Raw genomic sequence first — 17830 nt, 5'->3', positions numbered from 1 at the left:
CTTTTTTTAACAACGGTTGAAATGTAAGCATGAACACAGGAATATAGGAAACCTAATGCATTTTACTGATAACTTGTAGCAAAAAGGCAGCTTTGTATTGCAGCACACTGTGTTGTTAAGGCAGATTTGTCTCATCATGTGGATATGTGAATTGGCCAAAAAAAACCCCAAACTTGAACAAATTACAGAAATGATATGCTTATTCTCAGGGAAGTACATTATGGAGTTGTGTTGGATTAAACTTCAGAGATAAAAACTGACTTCTTATCCCCCGAAAATGCAGAATTCTAAGGGAAGTGTAATTGAATGGAGAACAGGAGACTAAAGGAGACAAACGGGTTTTGTGGCAGACAGATAATTTAGGAACAAAGTTAGTTCTAACGTTATTACAAATCTTCCTAAATCTGCAGTTATGCAGTAGTGGAATGTGTGGCATGTTGTGATGGGTTCATATTGGAAAAAGAGGCAAGGAAGAAAACAAAGGGATGTGGTTTATGTCAAGGAGTTAACTAAATGCATGGAGCTTTGCTATGGAACATATGACAGGCTGACCAGCTGCTTTTGAGACTGGATTTGAGGAGAGACAGCCAGGGAGAATGTCATGGCAGGCACTAGATGCTGATCTCCTGATCAAACAGTTCATGAAATGCTTCAAAACACATGAAGAAATCTCATGGTTGCAATACAAGGTTATCATCGAGGACTTCAGCTACCCCAGAATCTGCTGGAAGGGCAACATGGTTGGATGCAAGTAAATCAGGAGACTTTTGGAGTGCATCAAGGACAATATTTTGATGCAGATGTTGTATGGACAGAAGTTGGGAGGTCAGATGTGCCAGATCTGCTATTTGTGAATAAAAATGAGTGATGTGATTGGTCAACAGCAGCCTTCACTCCAGGTTCCATGAGATGATGTAATCAAATATCCTCAGGAAAATGAGGAAAAGAGCAAGTATAATAAAGACATGGGATTCAGAATAGGAGACTTTTGCTTGTTAAGGGAATTGGTAGGAAGAATCCCTTGGATGCTGCCTTGAAGGGAAAAAGAAAAAAACAACAAACCAAAACCCAAGAGAGCTGGTTATCTTCAAGGGCAAACTCATCAAAGCACAAGGATGGTCCTTCCTGTTGTTAGCATAAGGCCAGCATGGATAAAAACTCCTGACTGAACTCAAATGCAAATAAGAAGCATATGGAAGGAGGAAACAGAGACCGCCTGCCAGGAGGAAAATAGAAATATTATGTGAGATGCACGGATGGAATTAGGCAATTAGGCAAACTAAAGCTCAGCTGTTGTTGAAACTGTGGGATGTGAAAGGCAACAGAAAGGGCTTCCATAAGTACATTGGCAACAAGAGAAGAAACCAAAGATGATGTAGGCTTGCTCTTAGTGAGGCAACTGACTTGCTGATGATGGAGAACTGAAAGGCAGAGATACTAACTTTCTCATTTGCGTCAGTTTGTACTTGCAACCTGTGCTGTCAGGCCTCCCATGTTTGACTAAATGAAGTACAACAACAGCAGAAAAATATCAAGTTAGGGACCATGTTGACAAACTGTATAAACCTACAATGGGGACAGACTGAAGACATTCAAAAGTTCTGAGAGAGCTGGCAGATGCCATTTCAAGGTCCCTCTCTGTCATCTTCAAAGGGTTGTACCTGTCAAAGTGGTTCCCTGTAGCCTAGAAAAAGGCGATTATTATGCCCATCTAAAACCAAAAGACAATCCAAGGTAATACAGACTGCCTGCGAAGAAAATGCAGTAAATCCTTTTGGAAGCTATTGCCAAGCAAAAAGGTAGCTGGAAACAGCCAGCATAGATTCACCAAGGGCAAATCATGCCTGCTCATACACAATGTCTTCTACATTGAGTTAACTGGCTGAGTGGACAAGTGCAGCAGGGTCACCTGTAGTATCACTGCAGTATAACTGAAGAGAAATGGCCTAGAAAGGTGAAGAACAAGGTAGGTAAGAGTGACTGGACTGAGGAAAAACTTGCTCATAAGTAGTCAACAGTTCAAAAACATCTTTTGAGTTATGTTCCTTTGGGATTAATACTAGGGCTGGTCCTGTTTGAGATCTTCATCAATGACCTAGTGTTGTGGTTTAACCCCAGCCAGTAACTAAGCACCACGCAGCTGCTCACTCACTCCCCCCCCATCCAGTGGGATAGGGGAGAAAATCAGGAAAAAGAAGTAAAACTCCTGGGTTGAGATAAGAATGGTTTAATAGAACAGAAAAGAAGAAACTAATAATGATAATGATAACACTAGTAAAATGACAACAGTAGTAATAAAAGGATTGGAATGTACAAATGATGCGCAGGGCAATTGCTCACCACCCGCCGACCGACACCCAGCCAGTCCCCGAGCGGTGATTCCCTGCCCCCCCCTTCCCAGTTCCTAAACTAGATGGGACGTCCCATGGTATGGAATACACTGTTGGCCAGTTTGGGTCAGGTGCCCTGGCTGTGTCCCCTCCCAACTTCTTGTGCCCCTCCAGCTTTCTCACTGGCTGGGCATGAGAAGCTGAAAAATCCTTGACTCTAGTCTAAACACTACTTAGCAACAACTGAAAACATCAGTGTGTTATCAACGTTCTTCACATACTGAACTCAAAACATAACACTGTACCAGCTACTAGGAAGACAGTTAACTCTATCCCAGCTGAAACCAGGACACCTAGACAGTGGGAAAGAATACACTTTGTAAGTTTGCAGAAGAAAGCAAATTTGGGCATTAGTTAGTATGCTGTCATTCAGAGAGAATTCTACGAGATGGAGGAATAGGCTGACACAAACTTCGTGAAGTTCAACCAATACAAACACAAAGTTCTGCACTTGGGATGCAATAACATCATGCTACAATGTAGGCAGATGCTGACTGGATGAGGACTTATTTTGTATGAAAGAGTCTGGTGGACCTGGTTGTCGACAATTTGAACATGAGTCAGCAGTGGGCCTTTGTTTCAGTGAAGGTTAACCACTTACTGTCTGCATTAGGAAGAGTATAGCCAGCAGGCAAAATGAAGCGATTGCTCTCCTCTACATGGCGCTTCTGAGGCTGGAGTATTGTTTCCAGTTTGGGGCTCCCCAGTACAGGAGAAAGATTGACAAACTGGAGGTAATCTTAATAGAGGGTTACTAAGATGATGAAGAGGCAGGAGGAACACATGAAATAAAGAAAGGCTGAGGAAGCTGGGTTTCTTCAACATGGAGAAGAGAAGGCGAGGAGACAACCTGTTGGCTGCATTCGGCTATCTTTTGCCATTTATAGAGAGGAGAGTCTTCTCAGAAGTGCAAAGTGAAAGGTTGAGAGACAAAAGCTGCCATAATGGAAATTCCAAATGCATATATAAATTCACCATGAGGACGGTCAAACACTGGTACAGGTTCTCCAGAGAGGCTGGATAATCTTAATCTTTGGAGATATTAAAAACTCAGCTGTACGAGGTCCTGAGCAACCTGACCTAACTTATATGAGGAGGCGAGACCAGATGAACTTCTAACCTAAACTATCTTAAGTTGTAAAATATTTTGCTTAAAGTCTATTAATACTTTGGACATAAAAAAAAAAAAAGATGGAATTTCAACAAAAACAAATTCTGAGCATTATTTACTTAATTTTCTTTTTTCCTTTAATACTTTGTTTTGTGGCATATTTTTAATGACAAATTAATATAACATGTCTTATCCTGTCACATAGCCTGCTATCCATGACTATCATTATGTGACATGCTGAAATTCTAAGGGTTTGGGGGTTTGGGAGGTTTTTTTAGGAATTTTTGAATTATACTGTCACTGCATTGCTGCTTAAATTTCCTCTGAAAGGGAAACTGTGAGTTTTTCTAGTTTCAAGACACTATACGTGTGTCCTGGTTTCAGCTGGGATGTAGTTAACTGTCTTCCTAGTAGCTGGTACAGTGCTGTGTTTTGAGTTCAGTATGTGAAGAATGTTGATAACACACTGATGTTTTCAGTTGTTGCTCAGTAGTGTTTAGACTAGAGTCAAGGATTTTTCAGCTTCTCATGCCCAGCCAGGGCACCTGACCCAAACTGGCCAACAGTGTATTCCATACCATGGGACGTCCCATCTAGTTTAGGAACTGGGAAGTGGGGGGGCAGGGATTCGCCGCTCGGGGACTGGCTGGGTGTCGGTCGGCGGGTGGTGAGCAATTGCCCTGCGCATCATTTGTACATGTCAATCCTTTTATTACTACTGTTGTCATTTTATTAGTGTTAACATTATCATTATTAGTTTCTTCTTTTCTGTTCTATTAAACCATTCTTATCTCAACCCAGGAGTTTTACTTCTTTTTCCCGATTTTCTCCCCCATCCCACTGGATGGGGGGGGAGTGAGTGAGCAGCTGCGTGGTGCTTAGTTACTGGCTGGGGTTAAACCATGACAACGTGCCTAATGAAAAACATGATCTTGTTTAGGGGCAGCTCAAGAATTTGGAATCAATGCACTACAGTGTGCGTGTACACAGTTTTTAAGAAAATTAATTGCTTATAGATTAGACTTAGTTATTCTGTAAAAGATGGAAATAACAGCTGACAAGCACATTTTATTATTCCTTATTATATACCTGCACCTCATCTCTTGCTCATTGTTGCCACTTAACATTAGTATTCATAGCATGTTATCTTGAAAGCAGAGATAATAAAACAATACCACTGTGGTCTTCCCCATAGCAGAGCCCTGCAAGAGATCTGGCTCTTTGAGAGTCCTCAGTGATTTACAGTCAATCTTATTCTATTGCTTTTTTTCTCTACCTCCCTCAGGGTAACAACACTAAATAAAAAAGATGCTTTCAAATCATACAATGAAGTTAGAAATATGTCAATAACAGATTCACTTGGCGGTTCTCAAAATCACAACACAATACCTTTTTTACAAATAAATAAAGTACAAGAGAAATATCTGTCTGTCTAGTACATGTAGGAGTACTTGCTATTAAACACTTTAATATTTCCATAATACCTAATTAGTGACTGTTGCTTCTTTTTCAGCCAGGGAACAAAAAACTCTTTGCCAAGGAAGAACTGGAACTCATTCCAATTTACTGATGAAGAAATTAAACTTCAGAGACCAGATATGACTTCCCAAGGTCCTTATGGCAGAAAGGAGGGCAAAGAAACAATTTAACTTTGCTTTTTCCCTATACCTCAACTGCCTTATATGTCACAGTACAAGGGCTGAGGAAGACAACGTAGGGGTAATCCTAGTACAAGTTCAGATATAAAAGGTGTCTCTAGGGCAGCCTACAGAGCAGAACACTGTTAAGATTTTCAGTAATAATGAAAGAGCCAAGGTAGGCTGGCTCTTCTGATAGAGGCCTTCAGCATTACTTGTACTGTACCAGCTAACTCTTGAGCTCTGGGTTCAGGATTTGCATAAGCAGTTGATCTGAGCAGTTTTGCCTGCAGTTGATCCGAGCTGGACGTGCAGTGCTGTGGGAAGCCCATCTTCTCCAAGCTTTAAGAAAATTCAGGACCCCCCAATACCTCAGTCAGAGTCCTTGTCCTAGCAGTGAGGGAAGTTTCCTTACCAGCTAGAAAGTATAGATGGAAAGCAAATTTGGTTCTTGCCTCCTGTCTCACACATTGGTCTAGAAAGAAATACATTCTTTAAGAAGAGCAGTTCCAAGCATTGGGATTTTGATTCAGTTTCCTAAAGTAGCATCTTTCTTATTCTCCATTCATAAAAAGTCTTAGGGTTTCTTTGGAAAAATCAAGTTACAGTATTTGCTTTTAATTAACACAGATACTCAATGAAATACAAATATTTGGGATAGGGATAGTCTGTGAGGGGCATGATATCTACTACTATTTGCAGTAGCTTTTGTGTAGTAACCAAACTCCTTTTTTGTGTGTTTTATTTTGTCCCCCACTTTATGCCTAAGGTCTACAGATAGACAGCAAGTCTGCGACAGTCTGGAGCATGGAATTCGCTGCACAGATATGTTAGAATCGCTTCACATACATGCACTTTGTGGGCCTTGAGTACATACTCTTGCTCAGGAATTCCTAGGTAGGTATGTGGATGCCACCATTTTTTAAGTGTGTAGCTTTTACATTTCAGGAATAACAGCCATTACCATGAGAATTCTTCTTCAGCTCTGTCACGACAGAAAAGCCAGAAAATGTATCAAGATCCAGCTCTGACTTTCTCAGTGAAAAAAGAATTAGCTAACACTTGTCTATAAGCACTCAGTTTTCTGCATATGATACTTGAAACTGATTAGATTATGTGTTCTGAAAAAATGTCCAAGTGATTACCTTTTATCAGTACACAAAAAATTACAAATTTACCTAATTCCTGAAAACATCTTTAATATTTGTACAAGAACTTGAACACAGAGAGATTTAAAATGATCAAAGAACTTTAATACTAATTTTGTACTAAAGGAATAGGAAGCTCAGTAGAGAGCATACATATATGTTATTGTGGTGTTTCAACTGAAAAATCTACACTAAGACTACAAATGCTACTTCAGTTTTTGCATTCACCCCTAAACAGCTACAGTACTTATCTCTGAATGACTGTGAATAGAACAGGTCACTCTGTACATTTGCATGAGGATGTCAGGTACATGACAGTAGGATAATGAAAAATGCAGAAATAGAACAGAAAATGTAGCAGGCTTCAGCTCATGAGTCTTGCAATGACATTAAAGAAAAAAAAATCAAACTTGTGCTGAAAGAGCTAGTGGCAAAATCATGTGCAAACTGTAAGAAAGATTTGTTTTGTGAATACCGATTATACTGACTGCTGGAACCACTCTAATCTTTATTTCAAAACTGAGCTATGAATGGCAGTTCTTTTTCATCCTCTTCTATTAAAGAAAAAACCCCACATATATATTTTAGTAGAATTAGCCCATTTGCCAGCTTAGGACATTAGCAAAAGCAAATACACAGTACTTGTACTCTTCTAAATCAGTATGAAAAATACCACGTCAAAACAGCTTAAAAATTTTATTTAGAGAATTAATCAGGAACATTATGATTTTGATTGAAGAAACAGGAAGTGGTTTATACACAGATACAAAGCTTCTTAAAAGTAAATAAAATACTCCGAAAATATTTTCTTTTTATATATATGAACTCTAGATTATTTTTTAATATTACGTGATAGATTACATGAACATAAATAGCTTATGATATTTGTAAAATAGATAGAAAGGACCCAGTGTTTTTGTGGATACTATTTCAAAACAATTAACCTAAGACAATTACAAATATCTTTTCAAAATTAACAGAGCTACTCAGGCATAGCTATCTGTAAATGCCACATGGTGAATCTTCTGTGCTGTTATTTAAAGCCAAATTATGTTTTCATGTTCAAAAATTACATGGCCATTTTGGACTTTGTATAACCTATTGAATACTTGAGGATTTTCATGTTCATTACTTTCAGATGTGAAACAGGATTTTTTTTTTCTAAGAAACACATCTTTGTGCATATGTGTTTACCCAAATCATTAGTAAATGGATAAATATGCTCTCCAACATTGTTCCCACAGTTTTCTCTAATACAAAAGGATGAAATAATAGTGTACCAATAATCAAAACCCTTCTAAAAATCTTTTTTTTTGCTGTTGTTGTTTAAAACAATTTTTCCTGCTTTACCTTTAATTTCTCTACTAATTAATATATTAACCTTATCCAGTATAATTCTTATAATCTGATTTCTTTAGATAAATTTTACTGGTCTCCAGAAAATAAGATGCTTTTATTGGCTGTAGTCAGGATTGCATGCCACTGTAAGTATATATGACTGCATGCTTTCATCAAACAAGCTACTTCATTGCCAGATGTGTGCAAAGTATTTATAAAAAGATGACTAAAGGAAAGCTAAATCACCTAGACATAATACAGATATGATTAACAGCTTCCAGACTTTGAGTTAAGGAAGATATATCAAGGAGGCTTATTAAAGAGATTTAGGCCATTATGTCTAGATTTAATCAGCTGGACTTGGAAGATCTGCAATTTAGAGCAACTTTATCACTAATTATGTCCTGGATGATCAAGCCTAACAGCAAAAGAAAAGATACACATCAACCTATTGCCTCTAAGTGGCTCATAGAGATCAGAGAAACATGGGCAAAATGGTTATTTTATGTAGTTGTTCCAGCAAGCCAGTCCTCCCATTTGCTTCCAGGCTTTAGATCAATGATATCCTTGAAGTAGAAAATAAGATACTAGAACAGAACAAGTCTTTAAACACAAAAAACTGCAGGTATCATTATGAGTCACCTTAAACAAAACCAGACTTACCCCTCTGCAGTTTCACAAGGCAGATCTTCCACTCTTTTTCAGTCTATGAATTTGCGAATAGCAGAAAAAGTCACTCAGTCATCTTTGGGTGTTTTGCATAATTTCTTTCTTTTCATCATTTCTAAGGTTTGGATCTTTGTCGATGCAAAAAAGTACACTCTTCTCAGGAGTGCCCTAGCCTCATCGTGTGCCAGCAGATCACAGTTTGCTGTACTCCTTTCATCGCTTCTGTTGCCCTACTCTCCAGAAAGTTCTTCCAACAGGACATGGACAGTTGTCCATAGCTAATTTTCCCTTGATCTAAAAATCAGAAATTGAGGCAATGCAAATATCTAGCCTTCTTCACTGCTGCCTACCCAGACAGCATGCACTCTTTAGTCCTTGTGCCATAAACACCTCTGCGATCTATCACACTTTCCATCTCAGCCCTGAGACTCAACAACACCGCATAATGCTGAGGATTTGTCCCTGGTAGCAGCAAAAATACTTGGACATTTTTCTAGTGGCAGAGAGTTGTTAGGCTTTTGTCCAATCTCCTTGGACCAAAATTCCCCTAAGGGATTCAGGCTGAAATTCAGAGTAGGCTGGAGCAGAATTGCCAGACCACCAGTGAGAACTCTGGCCCACAGGCTCTCACCTTGCTTCAGTTAATACCTGGAAAGTTTCCAGGGTGCTGCAGTTTCAGACGCTTTAATTTGCTGCCTTGCCTTAAAGCTTGGGATCCTCCAGGCAAGTATAGCTCATGTCACTTTATCATCATCATCATCTTCTTCCTAGGCCAGGAGGACAGCTGCTACAGACACCACCACTCACAGCTTCGGCTGGAGCTAGGAAAGTGGCATATTGCGTGACAAAAGCCGAGTCAGAGGATTTCTCTGCTTCCCCTCCAGTACACGAGAGAGTGGTTGCAACACCTACAGAATCCACATATATATTTGGAGGGAGTATCCTGGCACATTAAAAGGGAACAACTATGGGTCTGGGAGTGGTGAGGACACAAATAAAATGGTAAGAGGCCAAATTTAGCTCATATTCTCACACACTTTTTGCGTTTCTTTTTTTTTTTCTCTATCTCTTATCAAACATGTTACATAAACTTTGCCTTCTTACTTCAAAGATAAAGTGAATGTCTTAAAATTAATCTGGAAAAGTCTGCAGATATACCCTAGGATAGTTTGGAGAAACTCAACTAATTATATGATGGGTTTGAAGGAACCATCCTGCTTAATATATGTTAAAAAATATGTCAACAAAAGCTTCGGTAAATCTCTGTTTAAATGGTGAAACCAGGACATGCTTTCTTAGAATATATTCTTATCTGCTGCAGCCATTCAGGAGCCAATGCATTTACACTAAAATGATCTGGGGCTTCTGGGTGACTGGGACATGTTTTCCTTTCCTCCACTGCACCAGTTTTTGGTAGGATGATAAATAATGGAGTATTGGTCTGGCACCTCATTGCCATAGCACCAAAAAAAAGCAGGAAAACAAATGGTCTGAAATTAAAGTATAAAACCATGAAAACTGAAGAACACGATGATATCGACAATTTTATGCTGAATCAGAGGCATTAATTAGTAGGCTGAGGAGTAAAACTCAGATTTCCACATGCCTAAGAAGTGCAGCAATTATATGATATTCATTTATTCAGGAAAGAACACAGTCCTGCAAAATGTAGGGCATCATACTAAATGGCTCACACGACCTGATTTTCTCTTCCTTTTGTTGATCCCAGAGAAGTGACAAGCTACATAGCATGTTTAATTATTTCCATAGTAAGAATTTTTCAGTATCAGTACAAAAAAGAGTCTAGAGTATGTGTCTAGATACTGACAGGTTTGCTGTGCTGTATCTCAGCAAGATTTTTGTATGGGTTAATCCATATGAACTTGGTTAGACAAAGCACACAAATGCCACCCTCTTCTTAGCATTCCTCCAAATGTCATATTCCTCAAAATAATTAAAATATTTATTTTAGAAACTAAGAACAAGTGAAGTTATCTCACGACTGAATAATAAAACTGGAAAAGAACAGGAAGTGAACAGGGAGTTCTTACATTAAAAAGAAAATCAAAGCTTTATTTAAAATTGATTTTGAATGAAAAGCATAAGGACGTCATATAACAGCCAATGACTATTTTTACTTAAAAAATAAAGAAGGGGAAAAAGACATTAACTCCAGAGTGCCACTTGCCTAGTGATTACACTTGTGAGATTACCCTGAAAAATACTGGTACAGCTCTTGGGAGGAGACACTACTCATTAGCAAAAATATAAATATAAATGCAAATGGAAGGCTTCTATTGATCTGCATAGAGACACATTGTGAATTTAATTTAAACATGTATGTTTTTAATGTTTTGCCTTTCTAATGTTTTGCTCTTCCTTTTGCTAGAGACTATAGGAAGATACTTTGGCTTTCAGTGTCACACTTTCAGCAAGAAATTTTGTTTAGAAGCTGCAATTAAATAATTCAGAAATAATTAATTCAGAAGACAACCCATTAAATTATAACCCTCCCCACTGGTTAACTTGGTGCCAAAATGTATTGTTTAATTTATCATTCTTAGTATTTTTAGAAGGCCTCAAGGCAGGGAATGAAGCAATAATAAATAGGGAATAGTGGATAATTAGAGAAGGAAATGTGGAACAAAATTACTAAGGGCTTTAGGTGAAGTTCATTATTACTATTTAATAGTGCCCAAGAGCATTTGATCAAATTATGGATCATGTTTAAAAGTGGGCTGAGAGAAATCCTGGTGGAGGAGAGTTTTCTCACTACTACTTTCAGAATTTTGCAGTAAGTTTTACAGAATTTTAACAAGCAGTAAAAAAGCAAAAGTATATTGACCAAACCTTCTACTTTATCACACAGGGTGCTCTAGTGAGATCTGAAGAAGACAAGAGTTTCTTCATTCTCTCAGATATTGTTCAAGCTGAGACTATTACATGATTAAGCAGTAAAACACTTCAAGCATGAGTGATAAGGTGACATATTGTAAGTGCAGCCCTTAGGGCTTTTAAGCACAAGGTGAAGCTGATTTTTTTTAACTCTTCAGGGTTTTTGCTTTTTAACCTCGTCTTAAAAGAACACCTTTTCTAACACAGATCTTTCAAGTTAACCTGAACTTTTAGTATGGGGGTTTTTTTAAATTTATTCGTTCATTTTCCTTATGCATTTTTGTTATTTCTTTTAACTATATTATCAAAAAAAAACAATCCTGAAAGTATTTTTGGACACAAATATGTGCGCAAAAATACAAAACTAATTTTTTTCATCATTTTTTTCATAAAGTTGAGATCCTCTCTGTCTTGTTTTCAGTTGTAAGACTTAAAAAAATGAGAAAGCATGAGAACCATGACACACAGCAAATAAAAGCATTTAATTTAAAGAGAGTGTTTAATTTATGGAGTATTCTTTTCTGTTTAAATATGTTTTCTGAAAGTCTGTACCACAGAAATTAAAAAAAAAATTAAATGTTAATATTTTTCTGTTTTTCTATGCTTTAAAAAAAAAAAGAGAGAAAAAACCTGATTGGTGTTCCACAGTAACAGAATAGGGGAGTAGGAAACTGAATTACTTGTGAAAATTTCCCTTCCAGGGGAAGAGCTACATTTTCAGATATATATTCTGACTCAAAGTAAAATGATGTCTGTTAAATCTGAAAAATTTTGTAGGATGGAGATTCCAGTTGCTCAACAGTTCTGATCATTAGAAACCTGAGATCTCCCTCTTTAGATATTTGATTCCATAGACAAAGAAAGAGGACTTTGGGCATTATGTTACTTTTTTTTTCGCATAGATTTTGTTAAACAGCAAAAGAGTCAAGTTGGTTTACCTTTGAACTGAGTTTGTATCACTGGTCAGGTTGTTTGATGTGTTTCATTTGATGTTCTGGAAGTTTATAAAACCACTGGCACAATTTTATAAATAATTCTAGTGGTTACAGTACTAGCAGTAATAGTAAGAATAAATCACTATTCCCAATGTACAAATTGCCCTAATTATTACTTTAAGCAGAGAAACAGGGTGTTTACTACCTCAGTCAATATGGGAATGATTAAAAATGACTTGTGATCTGTATCCAAAAATGTGATTTAGGTACACAGTTTGAGGTAGCATGAAAAGGTAGTAGAAAGCACCAGAAGATTTTTCACTCAGATTCACGTGATGGGGGACAGAAAGCCCTTAGAAAGGGGAGGGTCAGAATGTCAAAAAAAGAGAAGTCCAGCTGTCAGCCAGGGGAAAGAAGTCAGCTGTTTGGATACATTTTGCACCTAGGTTCTGCGGCAATGATTCCTGAGCACTCTTGCACTAATCCACCGCACGCAGAAAGAGAACGGAGCCGTTTTCCTTGAGACCATGTCCTTAGTGCAGAGACGATCTCATTTATGGATCCCAGACAGAGAGGCTACAGCTCCGTCAGCTGTCATAGTCTGTCTTCTGCGACTTGGACCTCCTCTCTCTGATGTATTCTCTGATTTAGAGGCAGTTTCTGAGCTGCCTGTTGTATTCTGTAATGATATTCACGTCCATAACCTTGAAAATAAATTATTTACTTTGAAGGTTGGCTATGTTATCATGTCTCTAAATCCCTCTACAACACTTTCTACTGCATGTGTGCGGGTACTTGATGTCTGACTCATCACACATGGAAATTGTATTGCTTAGACGCTTTTATTTCGAAATCATACTCTTTCTAAATGGAAAGTTGAAGAAAATAGCTAAGCAGATATCTCTGAGTACTACAAGGAAAAGATCAGATGAGTTGAAAAGACATCTTTGGTTAGAGTTCCAATAAAAAATATCAATATATGTTTTAACTGGTTGGACTGCTTTATTTTGGCCTTTTTCATTCACCTGACAAATTGCTCTGACACACACCTGTAATAATAGAGAGCTCCAAATGGGCTCAAGAGAAGAGATTTTCCTTGTTGTCTTGGGAGGAGCATCAAGCTTCCCTGTGAAGTGTAACTGGGGTCATCACTGCAATTTAAATAGTGCTTTATCAATAATGTAGAAGTTGATTTTAGCAATCTTTTTTCTGTTCCTTTTTATTTTTTCTCTGCTGTTCTTTTTTTTGAAAATTTGTGCAGAGAAAATACATTTACCACACTGTGATAATGGTGGAAATAACATTTGTTAAGGGATTGATTATTGCATTTTGATGATAATTTAGTCTTTCTGAAACTTTCTCTACCCATGATTTTTCCTGTGCTAATTTTGTTTATATTCTCTAATCTTCCTTTAGTCTTACTACCCAGATCATCCTTTACTTGTCTTTTTTTTAATCTTCTTTATTTAGCACATAATTTGTTATTAAATGTTATTACTCTTCTACTATCAAATTCACCTGTCTGTTCTTCTGTAGTCATTGACAATGTTCATCTTGAAATCTAAGCTGTCGGGTCAATGGCTCATTTTTTAAGAGTTTAGTGAACTCCAGAACAGATTTAAGAAATACTACCGCTACTATTTTGCATTTATAACATCTTTTAAATGAAGATTACAAAGGCGTTTATGATCATAAATTAAGCTTCACAATGACCTTGAAAACCTGAAATATAAATGCCTGATCTTTTACATTTTGCAGCATAAAGATCATTAAACCAAGCAAGTAAAAAAGAAAAAAAAAAAGAGCTATGATTTGCAATGGTTAAGTGAATATTCTAATATTTTTCTGAAGGAAAAGTCACCGCTACTTTTAAAAATCAAGAAGGCTTTAAGTATGAATTATTAATCAAAACCTACAGTCACTTTTAGATATAATTTACATTACACATCTTAGGATATGTAACTGTTACAGTCTGCTTAATAATTAGGTCAATAGAAAGATAGCGCCTTCCAGACAGGCATAGGTTTGGGTCAGCCTGTGAGGCAATTCATCAAACTTGGTATAGTGCCTCCCAGGCAAGTAACTATTCACTTTGGTCTGGAAGAGAAGGCAGAGCGCTGAGATGTCTCCCAGGCAGAAAATTAAATGGGTCAGCCTTGGAGGCAGCCCAGATAGGTGACTGTTCAGCTTTCCTTGAAAATGGATTAACATACTAAGGTCATTCCTGAGTACATAACTATTGGCTCCTGCTAGCTGACAAGCCATTATTCATGGACTTCCTTCCATTTGAAGGGCTGCTTATTGCGCCTTATCTTAAAAATAGATTATGAGCCGATTAGCCTTTGATTCTAGTAATAAAGTCCTGTTTGTGAACATGAATGTATGTTTTACTAGAACATAAAAAATCATTGACCCTGTTGGCTGTATCTTTGCTAGGGATACCAAAAGAAGTTCACTCTTAATTGGCATTGTACAAACTGAGACCACATATTAATATATAAGAAAGATACTAAATTTCAAACAGGGAGGCTTATATGCACATCTGCTTGTATATAAGCCTTTGGCGGGTTTGAAAGTCTAGTGAGCATATGCCTACCTGGAGTACATATGTGCCTGGCTTGGAAGAGAATGTCAAGAGCTTCGGATATTTAAACTGGCCTTTTATTCATGCCCATCTGAAAACTGAAGATACTGTATTATTTGACGAAAATGCACTGAAAAACCCACAATTTTGAAAGTAGTAGAGTAATCCAGACCCTATAAAATAGAAAATACAGACGTAAGAGACTTGACCAAACAGAATAGGAAGCCTGGGAGGAGAGATGAAGAGTCGCAGACTAGCACACAACAAGGTTTTTATCCGATTTCCTCTCAGCTGTTCCCTTTCTTTCCTCATAAGCTCTTGTCAGTTTGTTCTGCGTTGTGGCCGTAAGATTATAAATGGAAGCATGGTATTATTTGAGGAGAGGGAGCCAAGTGGAGAATAGAGGGCATCCAATAAACTGGAAATTCTGATAGATCTTGCTGAGTGCCAAATGGCATGTGCGTAAGTTAGCAACGCTGAAGCAATTCTGGCAGTAGAGAAGAAATTTGGCAGAGGCAATTGAGAGAAAGGGCGGTTTTGTACGGGAAGGCCAAGAGAGACCAGGTAGACAACGGGGCACTTAATGATGAGCTGCAGGATATAGAAGGTGGTTAGAGAAAGTGGAAACTTTGCCTATACTTACTTCCTGTGTAACCCATGCCAAAACAAAATATTCTGTACTGAAAGCCAACACTTTCAGACACATGCTAGGATACTTTATAGTGTTACAGTCCAGATTTTAAAAGGGATGCTAGAAAAATACAGATGATCAAGAAAACCTACCAGAACCACACAAAATATAAATGAACATTAAAGGCTATGGTGGGTGAATATCTTAAGGCAGACAGCTTATGTAATGTCTGTTTGGATTTTATACAGTGAATGTTTAATGTAAATGCTTGAGCTCTACCTGGAACAGATGACAGCTCCCTTTTCAAGTGGATGCTTTCATTACTGGTTAATAGATGTTACATATAGTTTGTTCTTTGTGTGGTCCCATAAATCTCAAAACCAATCCACAGGAGGAATAGAGCAACTCTATTGCTCCACTTTAACCCACCCTTTTCCTATTGTCAGTGTTATAGTACATATAATGTGTAAAATGGAGGTTTGGATACCAGATGTTGGTCTCATTTCACGCCTCAGCATTTTAAGTCTAGGTTATTTCACAAAAAAAAAAGGATGAATGGCATAGCCATGATTGTGTGTCTTATCGGCAAAAGAGTGAATTTCCTTGGGTGCGATCAAACTCACCATAGAGGTCTAAAGTTTACCCTCAAAGTCACCATCAGCTGCCCTTCTATAGTCAGAGAGGAGAAATAAGCACCACCAGAGTGCCATTCATCAGCTGTATTTCAGATTCTATTTTAGAGTGAGAGGAACCACACCTTGGAAGGGCCTTGAATTTCCTAAATGACTGAAGATTTACTGGTTGACTGAAGGTCAAATGCTACAGGCTTTTTTAGTGGGTGAAGATTTTTCGGTTTATTTGGGTTTTTTTCCCAAAAACATTCTTGGAAGTCTTAAAAAATCTTTTGAGAAAATACTAATCTATAGCAACTGTTATTAAAAAAACCTCAAAAGTGTCTGAAGCTGCAGCTTTTCAACACTGTAAGACATAGTTCAGAGTTCACATGTTCTTACCTATTCATCCTACAGATGAGAAATCTGTGCACTGAGTATTAGTGTCTAAAAGCCTTGGCTGTCATAGCAATGGGATGGGGCAGGTATGGTATTCCATTACACCGTGGATTAACTTGTAACATGTTTTAACCTGAGCAGCTAAATGAATTGATCAAAAATAACAGCAAAACTGTTGTCATGGCTATAGAATGTAATGATAACTAGTTTCTTTTCAGGGCAAAATTTAGAATATGGAATGAGCTGTGTGCTGCTTGCAGGCAAAATCCATTCTGTATTTTATTTTGATGTGTTTTCAATTGCATTATTTTCTGTGGTTCATTTAGCTTCAAATAGAAATTAAAATATTTCATTTTAAAGAAGCTGACATTATGGAACACCTGACATGTCACTTACTGACAGACATTATGTAGTTTTGTGTTTCTCTTAAAGCTTTTGGGTACAACTGTCCTTGCTTTGACTGTGAGAGAGAAAAGGGTTTTTCTAAACATCTTGTTACATCAAATGAAGATCAGACAAAATGTGAAGGTTGGATTTTTCTTGAGCAAGAGATTTCTAAATTCCAAGTGTCTCCTGGAATTGTCACTGGTTTCTGCAAAGTGGTAGCTCTATAAACCCACCCTGCCTTTGTTAGCTTTCAAAGCTTGTTGGGTAAAGACTAAAATGATAATTTTCAGCAAATAGGGCATGATATCCACATTTCCTCTCTACTCTTCAAAGTCACAGAAAGAATTATTCTTGCTTCAAGCGCAATTACTCCCAGAGTTTCTGTGGTGGAGTTTTGCTTCCTGTATTGATTCTGACACATGGTCTTCCTTGAAGACACAATAAGGAGCACAGTACATGGATGGGGCTACAGCCTCCTACCCTGCTCTGTTTTTTAAATTCACATTATCTAATGCCTCCAGGTAATAAAGAAGTAGATAAACCTATTAATCAATAGAATTAAATTGGAAAGTAGAGGTTCTGTGGGCACAAATATCCTTACCTCTACCGACAGACTTCCTTGATAAGTAGGCACTCAGCACATATCTGTGAGCCATTTATACTTTATATTGGCATGCCATTACGATCAGTGTTTAACCATTTCAGTGTTGTGAAATTCATCTCTAGGTTGTCCATGTTTCTGCTGTGTTTCCACTGGAGTGCTAACCTTCCTTTGACAGCTTTGGCTCTACAAAGAATGCTTCTGAGTTCTGCTGAAGCATTAACAGGAGCATGAATGTCAATGAACAAAGTGCTATGGAAAAAATAATAAAAGCAGCCACAACAGAAAAAAATAACTCTTCCCTTACTAACCATGTTGACATTCTCAGCAAAAAAAACCTGCTACAGATGAAGCTGCTAAGTACTCTGCCCCCGCATTGAAGGTTTGAGTTGGAAGCAGTTTAAGAAGACTTTCATACAGCTGTATCAAGAGACAAAATGTCACACATGTAAGTTCTTTTATTGAATTATTCCAGTCTGAGAGGATGAAATACA

Source organism: Haliaeetus albicilla, chromosome 15 (assembly GCF_947461875.1).
Source record: "Haliaeetus albicilla chromosome 15, bHalAlb1.1, whole genome shotgun sequence".
Lineage (NCBI taxonomy): Eukaryota > Metazoa > Chordata > Aves > Accipitriformes > Accipitridae > Haliaeetus > Haliaeetus albicilla.
The sequence above is the reverse complement of the archived record's forward strand: the minus strand, read 5'-3'. Positions refer to the sequence as shown.